This window comes from Oncorhynchus kisutch, linkage group LG11, assembly GCF_002021735.2.
Source record: "Oncorhynchus kisutch isolate 150728-3 linkage group LG11, Okis_V2, whole genome shotgun sequence".
Classification (NCBI taxonomy): domain Eukaryota; kingdom Metazoa; phylum Chordata; class Actinopteri; order Salmoniformes; family Salmonidae; genus Oncorhynchus; species Oncorhynchus kisutch.
In genome coordinates this window covers 47,404,790-47,415,362 of record NC_034184.2, presented here as the reverse complement: position 1 = coordinate 47,415,362, position 10,573 = coordinate 47,404,790, and positions in this window count along the sequence as shown.

The window sequence follows — 10,573 nt, the reverse complement described above, 5'->3', positions numbered from 1 at the left end:
TGTTTCATTACACTACGGCTGCAGATAATGATCAGCTAGGTAGAAATCAGATTTTCATATTTATATTTATTAATTTATAAAATATATGCAACACATTTTTGATCAACAGGTTTCTGTGACAATATAACACACAATCAATAAGCAAGGCATACAGACTTTGGGCGTTTCAACATCATGGTTTGCGTTTGATACACCACAATCAAATAGACTATGTCAATCTCAACAAACAGAAAATAGGCCCACCCCACTGGGCACAGATGTCAGTTCAATGTCTGGTTTGAATTTACATTTGGAGGAGTTGTCAGCTAATGTGAAATCAACAAAAAAAATCACCATATCATTGGATTTAGGTTTAAAGTTGGATGAAAAAAAATACAAAATGCCCTTATGTTGATGACTTTTTGCAAATTCAATCACTTTTCCACGTTGATTCCACATCATAACATATTTCTTGGGTTGAAATGACGTTGAAACAACATTGATTCAACCAGATTTTGCCCAGTGGGACATCCCTCCCTACCTTGTAGGCCTACTCAGTATCAAAGGCTTGGCAATCTCCAAATATCATTACACTTTTTGTTTTTTTGTATAGATGTCTTTTTCCATTCATTTAATGGCCTCTGCACAGTTTGGATGCTGGAATTATATTTTGGATGAACGTGCTCAGGTAGCCTACATGAGACTTTTGAAGCAACAAAATCTACTAAAACAATGTGACTGATTCTGTGAGTGCCACACATAAACACAACCAGTCACGAGGAATGTAATTTATATGGAAATTTGGTTAATATTTGGTTGAGATGTTGATCAATGAGATTTCAACCTTTATTCACCCACTCAAAAAGACAGCCAGAAGTTTTTTGAATTCCTAATGTGTAATCACTAAAAGCACAACCAAACTACAATGGAAAAACAATGTCTGATTATTGGTTTACTTGTCATCTAAATGTGTTAACATTGCGCTTTCAATCATTTAAAAGCACAACAAAGTTCAAATGGGAAAGCAATGTCAGATATTTAGTATTTATACAACAACTTAATGTGTTATCACGGTGCTTCATCTACACTGAACTAAAATGTAAACGCAACATGTAAAGTTTCATGAGCTGAAATAAAAGATCGCAGGCATTTTCTATACACACAAAAAGCTTATTTCTCTCAAATGTTGTGTACAAATGTGTTAACATCCCTGTTAGTGAGCATTTCCGTCTGTAATAAAGCCATTTTGTGGGGAACAGCTCATTCTGATTGGCTGCGCCCATAGATTACGGCCTAATGAATTTATTTCAATTGGCTGATTTCCTCATATGAACTCTAACTCAGCTAATTCTTTGAAATTGTTGCATGTTGCGTTTATATTTTTGTTCAGTATAATAGCACAACCAAAAGACCTGGATTGAAGTTGTGATTACATTGAAAGTACATAGTGCAAGTGATCAATGCTGTTCGAGATTCTATGCAGATTATAATAGCAATTGTGAAGATCTTCACACTGCCCTACCAAGCAACAGAGCAGTAACTGCTCATACAGTGAAACTGAAAAAGGTTTTTTATTGTCCAGCCAAATGAATTGTAGGCAGATCATTGGAAATGTGGTTATCTGTTGTTGTCAGAGTTGTGTGTGTGTGTGTATAGGTGGCATGGAAGTCAGGCGCAGGAGAATCAATCTGAGTGTAATAGAGTTATATTTAACGATAAACGAAACATATTCCAAACACTAAATGTAAACAAATAACAAAGTGGGTACGAAGACCCGTCGCGCACCAATACAAAAAACACCACAACACTGAATAACAAGCTATCTCTGACAAAGACATGAGGGGAATAGAGGGTTAAATACACAATAGGTAATGCATGGGATTGAAACCAGGTGTGTAGGAAGACAAGACAAAACCAATGGAAAATGAAAAATGGATCAATGATGGCTAGAAGACCGGTGACGTCGACCGCCGAGCACCGCCCGAACAAGGAGAGGCTTCGACTTCCGAAGTCGTGACAGTCGTATTACTATGAGGTTATTTTTTATTCATATTGACCCTGACCTCTGACCTTTGACCCTAGACGGCAGTTTCTGCCTTCTTCCTTGTAACACCCACTGGAATGTTTCCATGATGATTTTATTTGAATACAATCTTGTGTTAGTATATTTATTGGCATGTGGCTGCCAGTGTCATATAGTTTGATACTTGTATCAGCAAAGAACAATAAATAATACCAAGGTTTACCGTAGACACTGCAGCCCAAAGCTCAGTGAAACCAAGGTAAAAGGCAGTAACTGACATATGTGATGGCAGTTACTGCCTTTTTCCTTGCATTCACTTTAACTTTTTTCAGTTACTGCAAATATGATCCCCAATTTTCTCCATAATATAACACAATTGAGGTAGGATATGTGTCCACATAATAAAGCATGTATTTAATGTATAAAAAATGTGAATAACATATTTTTGACCAAATATGCAGTTACTGCTCTTTTGCTTGGTAGTGCAGCACAGACCTGCGACCTGCATGCTGTCTTGAACATGCACACTTTCTATGCTTAAGTAACAATGGTCCTATGTGGCTCAGTTGGTAGAGCATGGTGCTTCCAATGCTAGGGTTATGAGTTTGTTTCCCACGGGGGACCAGTATGAAAATGTATGCACAGTATATCCCCCCCAAGCAGACACCTCGACGGCCCTGAAAGAACTTCATTGGATTCTATGTAAACTGGAAACCACATATCCTGAGGCTGCCTTTATTGTAGTTGGGGATTTTAACAAGGCTAATCTGAAAACAAGGCTCACAAAATTTTATCAGCATATCGAATGCGCGACCCGGGCTGGCAAAATTCTGGATCATTGCTTCTCTAACTTCCATACAAAAGCCCTCCCTCTCCCTCCTTTCGGCAAATGACCACGACTCCATTTTGTTGCTCCCAGCCTATAGACAGAAACTAAAACATGAAACGCCCGTGCTCAAGTCTGTTCAATGTTGGTCCAACAATTCTGATTCCCACGCTTCAAGATTGCTTCGATCACGTGGACTGGGATATGTTCCGGATAGCATCGGACAACAACATTGATGTATACGCTGATTTGGTGAGCGAGTTTATTAGCAAGTGCATCAGTGATGTTGTACGCAATTCAATGGCTCAAACACGAGACGTATGTGGCAGGGTCTGCAGACAATCACGGATTACAAAAAGAAAACCAGCCCCATTGCAGACACCGATGTCTTGCTCCCAGACAAACTAAACAACTTTCTCACTTCCGTCATCATGAAGTACTTTGAGAGACTTGTCAAGGATCATATCACCTCCACTCTACCTGACACCCTAGACCCCCTCCAATTTGCTTACCGCCCCAATAGGTCCACAGACGACGCAATCGCAATCACACTGCACACTGCCCTAACCCATCTGGACAAGAGGAATACATATGTAAGAATGCTGTTCATCGATTAGAGCTCAGCATTTAACACCATAGTACCCTACAAACTCGTCATTAAGACCCTGGGTCTCGACCCCACCCTGGGCATCTGGGTCCTGGACTTTCTGACGGGCCGCCCCCAGGTGGTGAGGGTAGGAAACAACATCTCCACCCCACTGATCCTCAAAACTGGGGCCCCACAAGGGTGCGTTCTCAGCTCACTCCTGTACTCCCTGTTCACCCATGACTGCGTGGCCATGCACGCCTCCAACTCAATCATCAAGTTTGCAGACAACACTACAGTGGTAGGCTTGATTACCAACAACGACGAGATGGCCTACAGGGAGGAGGTGAGATGGGCAGACATCGGTGTCTGCCCTCGGAAAATAAGCTCACACACAACATCAACAAAACAAAGGAGACTTCAGGAAACAGCAGAGGAAGCACCCCCCTATCCAAATCGACGGGACAGTAGTGGAGAAGGTGGAAAGTTTTAAGTTCCTTGGCATACACATCACAGACAAACTGAAATGGTCCACCCACACAGACAGCGTGGTGAAGAAGACCTCAGGATGCTGAAAAAATTTGGCTTGTCACCAAAAACACTCACAAACGTTTACAGATGCACAATCGAGAGCATGCTGTCTAGCTGTATCACCGCCTGGTACGGCAACTGCTCCACCCACAACCGTAAGGCTCTCCAGAGGGTAGTGAGGTCTGCACAACACATCACCGGGGGCAAACTACCCGCCCTCCAGGAAACCTACAACACCCGATGTCACAGGAAGGCCATAAAGATCATCAAGGACAACAACCAACCGAACCACTGCCTGTTCACCCCGCTATCATCCAGAAGGCGAGGTCAGTACAGGTGCATCAAAGCTGGGACCGAGTGACTGAAAAACAGTTTCTATCTCAAGGCCATCAGACTGTTAAACAGCTAACACTAACATTGAGTGGCTGCTGCCAACATACTGACTCATATCTCTAGCCACATTAATAATTCAAAATGGGATGTAATAAATGTATCACTAGTCACTTTAGACAATGCCACTTTATATAATGTTTACATACACTACATTACTCATCTCATATGTATGTATACTGTACTCTATACCATCTACTGCATCTTGCCTATGATGTTCGGCCATCGCTCATCCATATATTTATATGTACATATTCTTAATCATTCCTTTACACTTGTGTGTATAAGATAGTTGTTGGGAAATTGTTAGATTCGATTAGATATTACTGCACGGTCGGAACTAGAAGCACAAGCATTTCACTACACTCACATTAACATCTGCAAACCATGTGTATGTGACCAATAAAATTTGATTTGATTTGACTCAAATGGAAAGACAAGAAGATATTCATACAGTTGAAGTCGGAAGTTTACATACACCTTAGCCAAATACATTTCAACTCAGTTTTCACAATTCCTGACGTTTAATTCTAGTAAAAATACCCTGTCTTAGGTCAGTTAGGATCACCACTTTATTTTAAGAATGTGAAATGTCAGAATAATAGTAGAGAGAATGATTTATTTCAGCTTTTCTTTCTTTCATCACAGTCCCAGTGGGTCAGAAGTTTACATACACTCAATTAGTATTTGGTAGCATTGCCTTTTAATTGTTTAACTTGGGTCAAACATTTCGGGTAGCCTTCCACAAGCTTCCCACAATAAGTTGGGTGAATTTTGGCCCATTCCTGCTGAAAGAACTGGTGTAACTGAGTCAGGTTTGTAGGCCTCTTTGCTCACGCACACTTTTTCAGTTCTGCCAACAGATTTTCTATAGGATTGAGGTCAGGGCTTGTGATGGCCACTCCAATACCTTCACTTTGTTGTTTCTTAAGCCATTTTGCCACAATTTTGGAAGTATGCTTGGGGTCATTGTCCATTTGGAAGACCCATTCGTAACCAAGCTTTAACTTCCTGACTGATTGAGATGTTGCTTTAATATATCCACATAATTTCCCTGCCTCATGATGCCATCTATTTTGTGAAGTGCACCAGTCCCTCCTGCAGCAAAGCACCCCCACAACATGATGCTCCCACCCCCGTGCTTCACGGTTGGGATTGTATTCTTCGGCTTGCAAGCCTCCCCCTTTTTCCTCCAAACATAATGATGGTCATTATGCCCAAACAGTTCTATTTTTGTTTCATCAGACCAGAGGATATTTCTCAAAAAAGTACGATCTTTGTCCCCATGTGCAGATGCAAACCATAGTCTGGCTTTTTTAAGGCGATTTTGGAGCAGTGGCTTCTTCCTTGCTGAGTGGCCTTTCAGGTTACATCGATATAGGACTTGTTTTACTGTGGATATAGATACTTTTGTTCCTGTTTCCTCCAGCATCTTCATAAGGTCCTTTGCTGTTGTTCTGGGATTGATTCGCATCTTTCGCACCAAAGTATGTTCATCTCTAGGAGACAGAACGTGTCTCCTTCCTGAGCGGTATGATGGCTGCGTGGTCCCATGGTGTTTATACTTGCGTACTATTGTTTGTACAGATGAACATGGTACCTTCAGGCGTTTGGAAATTGATCCTAAGGATGAACCAGACTTGTGGAGGTCTACAATAATTTTTCTGAGCTCTTGGCTGATTTCTTTTGATTTTCCCATGATGTCAAGCAAAGAGGCACTGAGTTTGAAGGTAGGCCTTGAAATACATCCACAGGTAAACCTCCAATTGACTCAAATTATGTCAATTAGCCTTTCAGAAGCCTCTAAAGCCATGACATAATTTTCTGGAATTTTCCAAGCTGTTTAAATGCACAGCAACTTCATGTATGTAAACTTCTGAGTCACTGGAATTGTGATACAGTGAATTATAAGTGAAATAATCTGTCTGTAAACAATTGTTACTTGTGTCATGCACAAAGTATATGTCCTAACTGACTTGCCAAAACTATAGTTTGTTAACAAGAATTTTGTGTAGTGATTTAAAAACTAGTTTTAATGACTCCAACCTAAGTGTAAGTAAACTTCCAACTTCAACTGTAGTTACAGTAACCTCAAAATGTGGCCATGGATGTGTTACACATTTTAAGGTTGAATAAATACAGTATATTAGTTTGTAAGATATTGATAAGATAAGATATTGAAAGGCTATTTACTCTATTGCAAGTTTTATCATCGACTCATGTCACGCCCTGACCTGAAAGAGCCTCCATTTTGGTTTGGTCAGTGTGTGATTTGGGTGGGCATTCTATGTTATGTTTTCTATTTTTCTTTATTTCTATATTTTGGCCAGGTATGGTTCTCAATCAGGGAAAGCTGTCTATCTTTGTTTTTGATTGGGAATCATACTTAGGTAGCCCTTTTTCCCTCCTTTCAGTGTGGGTAGTTGACTTATGTTAGTGGCACTTAGCCCTCATAAGCTTCACGATTGTTTTTCGTTTTGTTGGTGACATTTTGTATAAATAAAAGGAAAATGTTCTCTCACCACGCTGCACTTTGGTCTACTTCTTTTGACTGCTGTGACAACTCAACTAAATATCAACATTTGGAGGTGATGTATCTTTTGTGTCATTTAATTAGTCTGTCTTTAATTCCAATTTGCCTACAAATTAATAATGAATATGTTGGGTTCACATCTCGATCGGAACCAAAAATCTAAGTTACAGAATAGGACTAAATCAAATCAAACTTTAAATAGTGAATTTAAGGTTGTTGATATAGTCCTATTATTTCACTTAGATTTTTAGTTGAGATGGAGACGTGAATCCAACATATCAATGATTAATTTGCAGACAAACTGGAATTAAAGACGTTTAAGTCAGTGGCACAGATGGAACTATCCAAGCAGAAGATACATCTCCTTCAAATGTTGACATTCGGTTGCGTTGACAATCAAACACAATTCAATATTCAGTTTGTCTACAAATTAATAATTGATATGTTGTATTCACGTCTCCATCTCAACCAAACATCTAACTTGAATATGGAATTGAATCAAATCGAACTTTAAATGTATATTCCAGATAGCTATTTTGAACTATATTACTGTAGCCTTGGTAAACTACACTTCTTCCTTAATGTAATCTGTCACTGGCTTCCTCAGTCATACCTGTACAAGTGGGTGAGAGCACAAAGAGAGAGAGACAGAGCACAAAGCAGCAGGAGATACAGTGCAGTTTCAGATTCAGACAGGAAGGTGAGTTTGAAACAGGCTGCTGTCTCAGGACATGTAAAGTGCAGCTTCATAAAACAAAGGCACACTTGATGATAGCAGCATGGCTCTGGAACTAGCACGAAAGATATACTGTATACTACCCCACCTAAAAGCCTGCATCAATGACTACTATTCTGTCACTGGCCCACTACGGTACATCTCATATCTGTGTCTGCTATGTTAGGCAATAAGAGAGTCAGAGTAGAGAGAGGAGGATGAAAGAGGCCAATGATTGGATTGTCTCATGGGAGATCAACCACCTGCCACATTTTCTAAATCTGTGGGCGGCAACTCAATAAAAATGTATCATTTTTTACCAAAAAATGATTGGTTAGTGTTTATGGCTTTGAGTCTGAAATTTAATAGGTAAACATTGTATTTACTATATTGCCCTAAAAACACCACTCAAATGTATCATTCCTCTCTTACTATGTTTTCTACAAACCTTCCAGAAGCCATGAGTAATGTTAAACCTTGTTAAAGGCCAAGTGCCGTAAGAATTCAGTTTCCTGTGTTTTGTATCATATCGTACAACAGCTGATGAAATTAACACTGTAAAAGTGTGAAAAAAAATGTGATCAGTGTTATTTCCTGATAATTTGTGGCTAAAAATACAATCTACACACAGTAGTGGTGTGTGGGTAAAATCACTGGGGAATGATGTGGCTGTCCATGGTTCTGATTTCTGTGTGTGCGCGTTCGTGTTCGTGCAAGTAGAAAAACATGTTGACTCACACTACTTGTAGAGGAATGCCAATGCCATCCTCTAATGTTGATGAAACGGTCTATCACTTTGTCATACAGTACACACTTATTTTTTGTTGTCCTACGCTACCTGGCTAAAATGCTTGATCACTAGCCTAACTTCCATTCATGGGCAACATTAGCTAGTTAACATTAGCATTATACATCTAGCTACATATTGAACATCCATCCTCTCAGGCCAGGGGCACAACAATGTATGAATTAATGGTTGGATCAGAATCACTGTTATAATCATTGGCCAGTACGGAGAATTAAGTAAAACCACAAGTCCAAATCCCTATCTCCATCCATGGCTAATTTAGGAAAGGGACATTTTTAGCTTGCTGGCTAGCTAGCCACCGGAGGACAACAACACAACAAGATGCAACAATTCAAGTTTTTCTGTCAATTACATAATGCTTTCATTTGGATTGGATAGGAGTGACACCAAATCCAAGCTGGCATCCCTTGAAACTTTTTTTGGTGCGCCAGGACCATTCACAGTTGAGCTCGCTCAGTTTAGCTCAAAACTGATTGGCTAATTTTGTATACTTTGTCAAGGGCGACTAGATGCTCACTGGCTTCCCTTGCCTTCAATGCTATGGGCGTCAACAATGTCATACTCGTTTAGACAGACGGCATCTCTACAGGTAGAGAGACAGAGGGATGCTGTTTCGCTCGCTCGGATGCTTTCTCCTGTGAGATGCATTCAGCCTCTTCCGAATTTAAGGAAAATTATGAAAAACAGAGACAAAATATCAATTTTTCAAAAAGTTTTTTTTAAACCAATTTTTTGGGGGGGAAGCCTGGATTCTCTTGGTATCCATGAATACATGCCACTGTCTACACAGGAACTTCTAATCAGCAGGTTTGCATGAGTGGTGTTTTGGCTTGCCTGGTGACACCACCAGGTGATATAAGTTAATAGACCAATAACAAATAGAGTTCCACCTTTCTGCCAATAATAGCTCGTTTTCAGGCTACATATTTCTCCTATTTGGCCTCTCCGCTCGAGTGGATTGATCCACACCAGAAAGGAACGGGCGAAGCGAGAGGGATAAATGGGCCCAAAACCTGTCTTCTCCAGCAGGTGGCGATTTTTTGTTTTTTTGTTCACCAAGCGAGGAGTTTTTGTTAGAAGGTCATTGAGAGTTTCGAATTTGGTAAACAAAAAATGTAATGGCGTATTTGCTACATATGGCTGATTTGATCGAATAGAAGTTTCGTAATGATTAGGTTGTTACGAGTGTACTGATATAAGTAGGACACGTGACATACCGGCAACTCTGAGAGAAAAAAGACTTTATATCAGAGTTGCGCCTGGTTGTTACTCGTTACCACAGCCACAAAGTCATAAAACCCGCCTACAATTTATCTTCTAAATATGTGATTTTAATCCTTGCTTGAGAAATGTATTTTTTTTTTAAGCTTTAAAAAAAAAATTGGGGTGGAAAACAATTACAGTAAGGTACTTAAGTGTTACCAAGAGAATTTGGTATTGAGAACTTTTTTTTAACACACACACAAATACAGCTCCATATGTTCTGTACAATGTAGGAAAATACGGCTAAACCCGTAGACAGTTAAACTGGCAGACTGTATTGTCTTGTGGTAGAGTTAGCGCTCGGGAAAACGTAGTACAACATAAGGAAAGTACCAAAACAGCTTGATTTAAAGTGCATTCGGAAAGTATTCAGACCCCTTGACTTCTATATTTTGCTACGTTACAGCCTTATTCTAAAATTGATAAAATTGCTTTTTGAATGCCAAGAGTGTGCAAATATGTTTCAAGGAAAGGGTGGCTACTTCGAAGAATCTCAAATATAAAATATATGTTGACGCTTTTTTGGTTCCTACATGATTTCATATGTGCTATTTCACAGTTTTGATGTCTTCACTTTTATTCTACAATGTGGAAAATAGTAAACATAAAGAAAAACCCTTGAATGAGTAGGGGTGTCCAAACTTTTGGCTGGTACTCTAACTGTATACATATCTGCCAACATTTCTAGAAACCTGTTTTCGCTTTGTCGTTATGGAATATTGTGTGTAGATTGATGAGGACGTGTTTTTATTTAATCAATTTCAGAATACGGCTGTAACGTAGCAAAATGTAGAAGTCAAGGGGTCTGAATACTTTTCGAAAGCATTTAAATCAAGCTGTTTTGGTACTTTCCTTATGTTGTACTACGTTTTCCCGAGCGCTAACTATACCACAAGACAATACAGTCCGTAATACAATT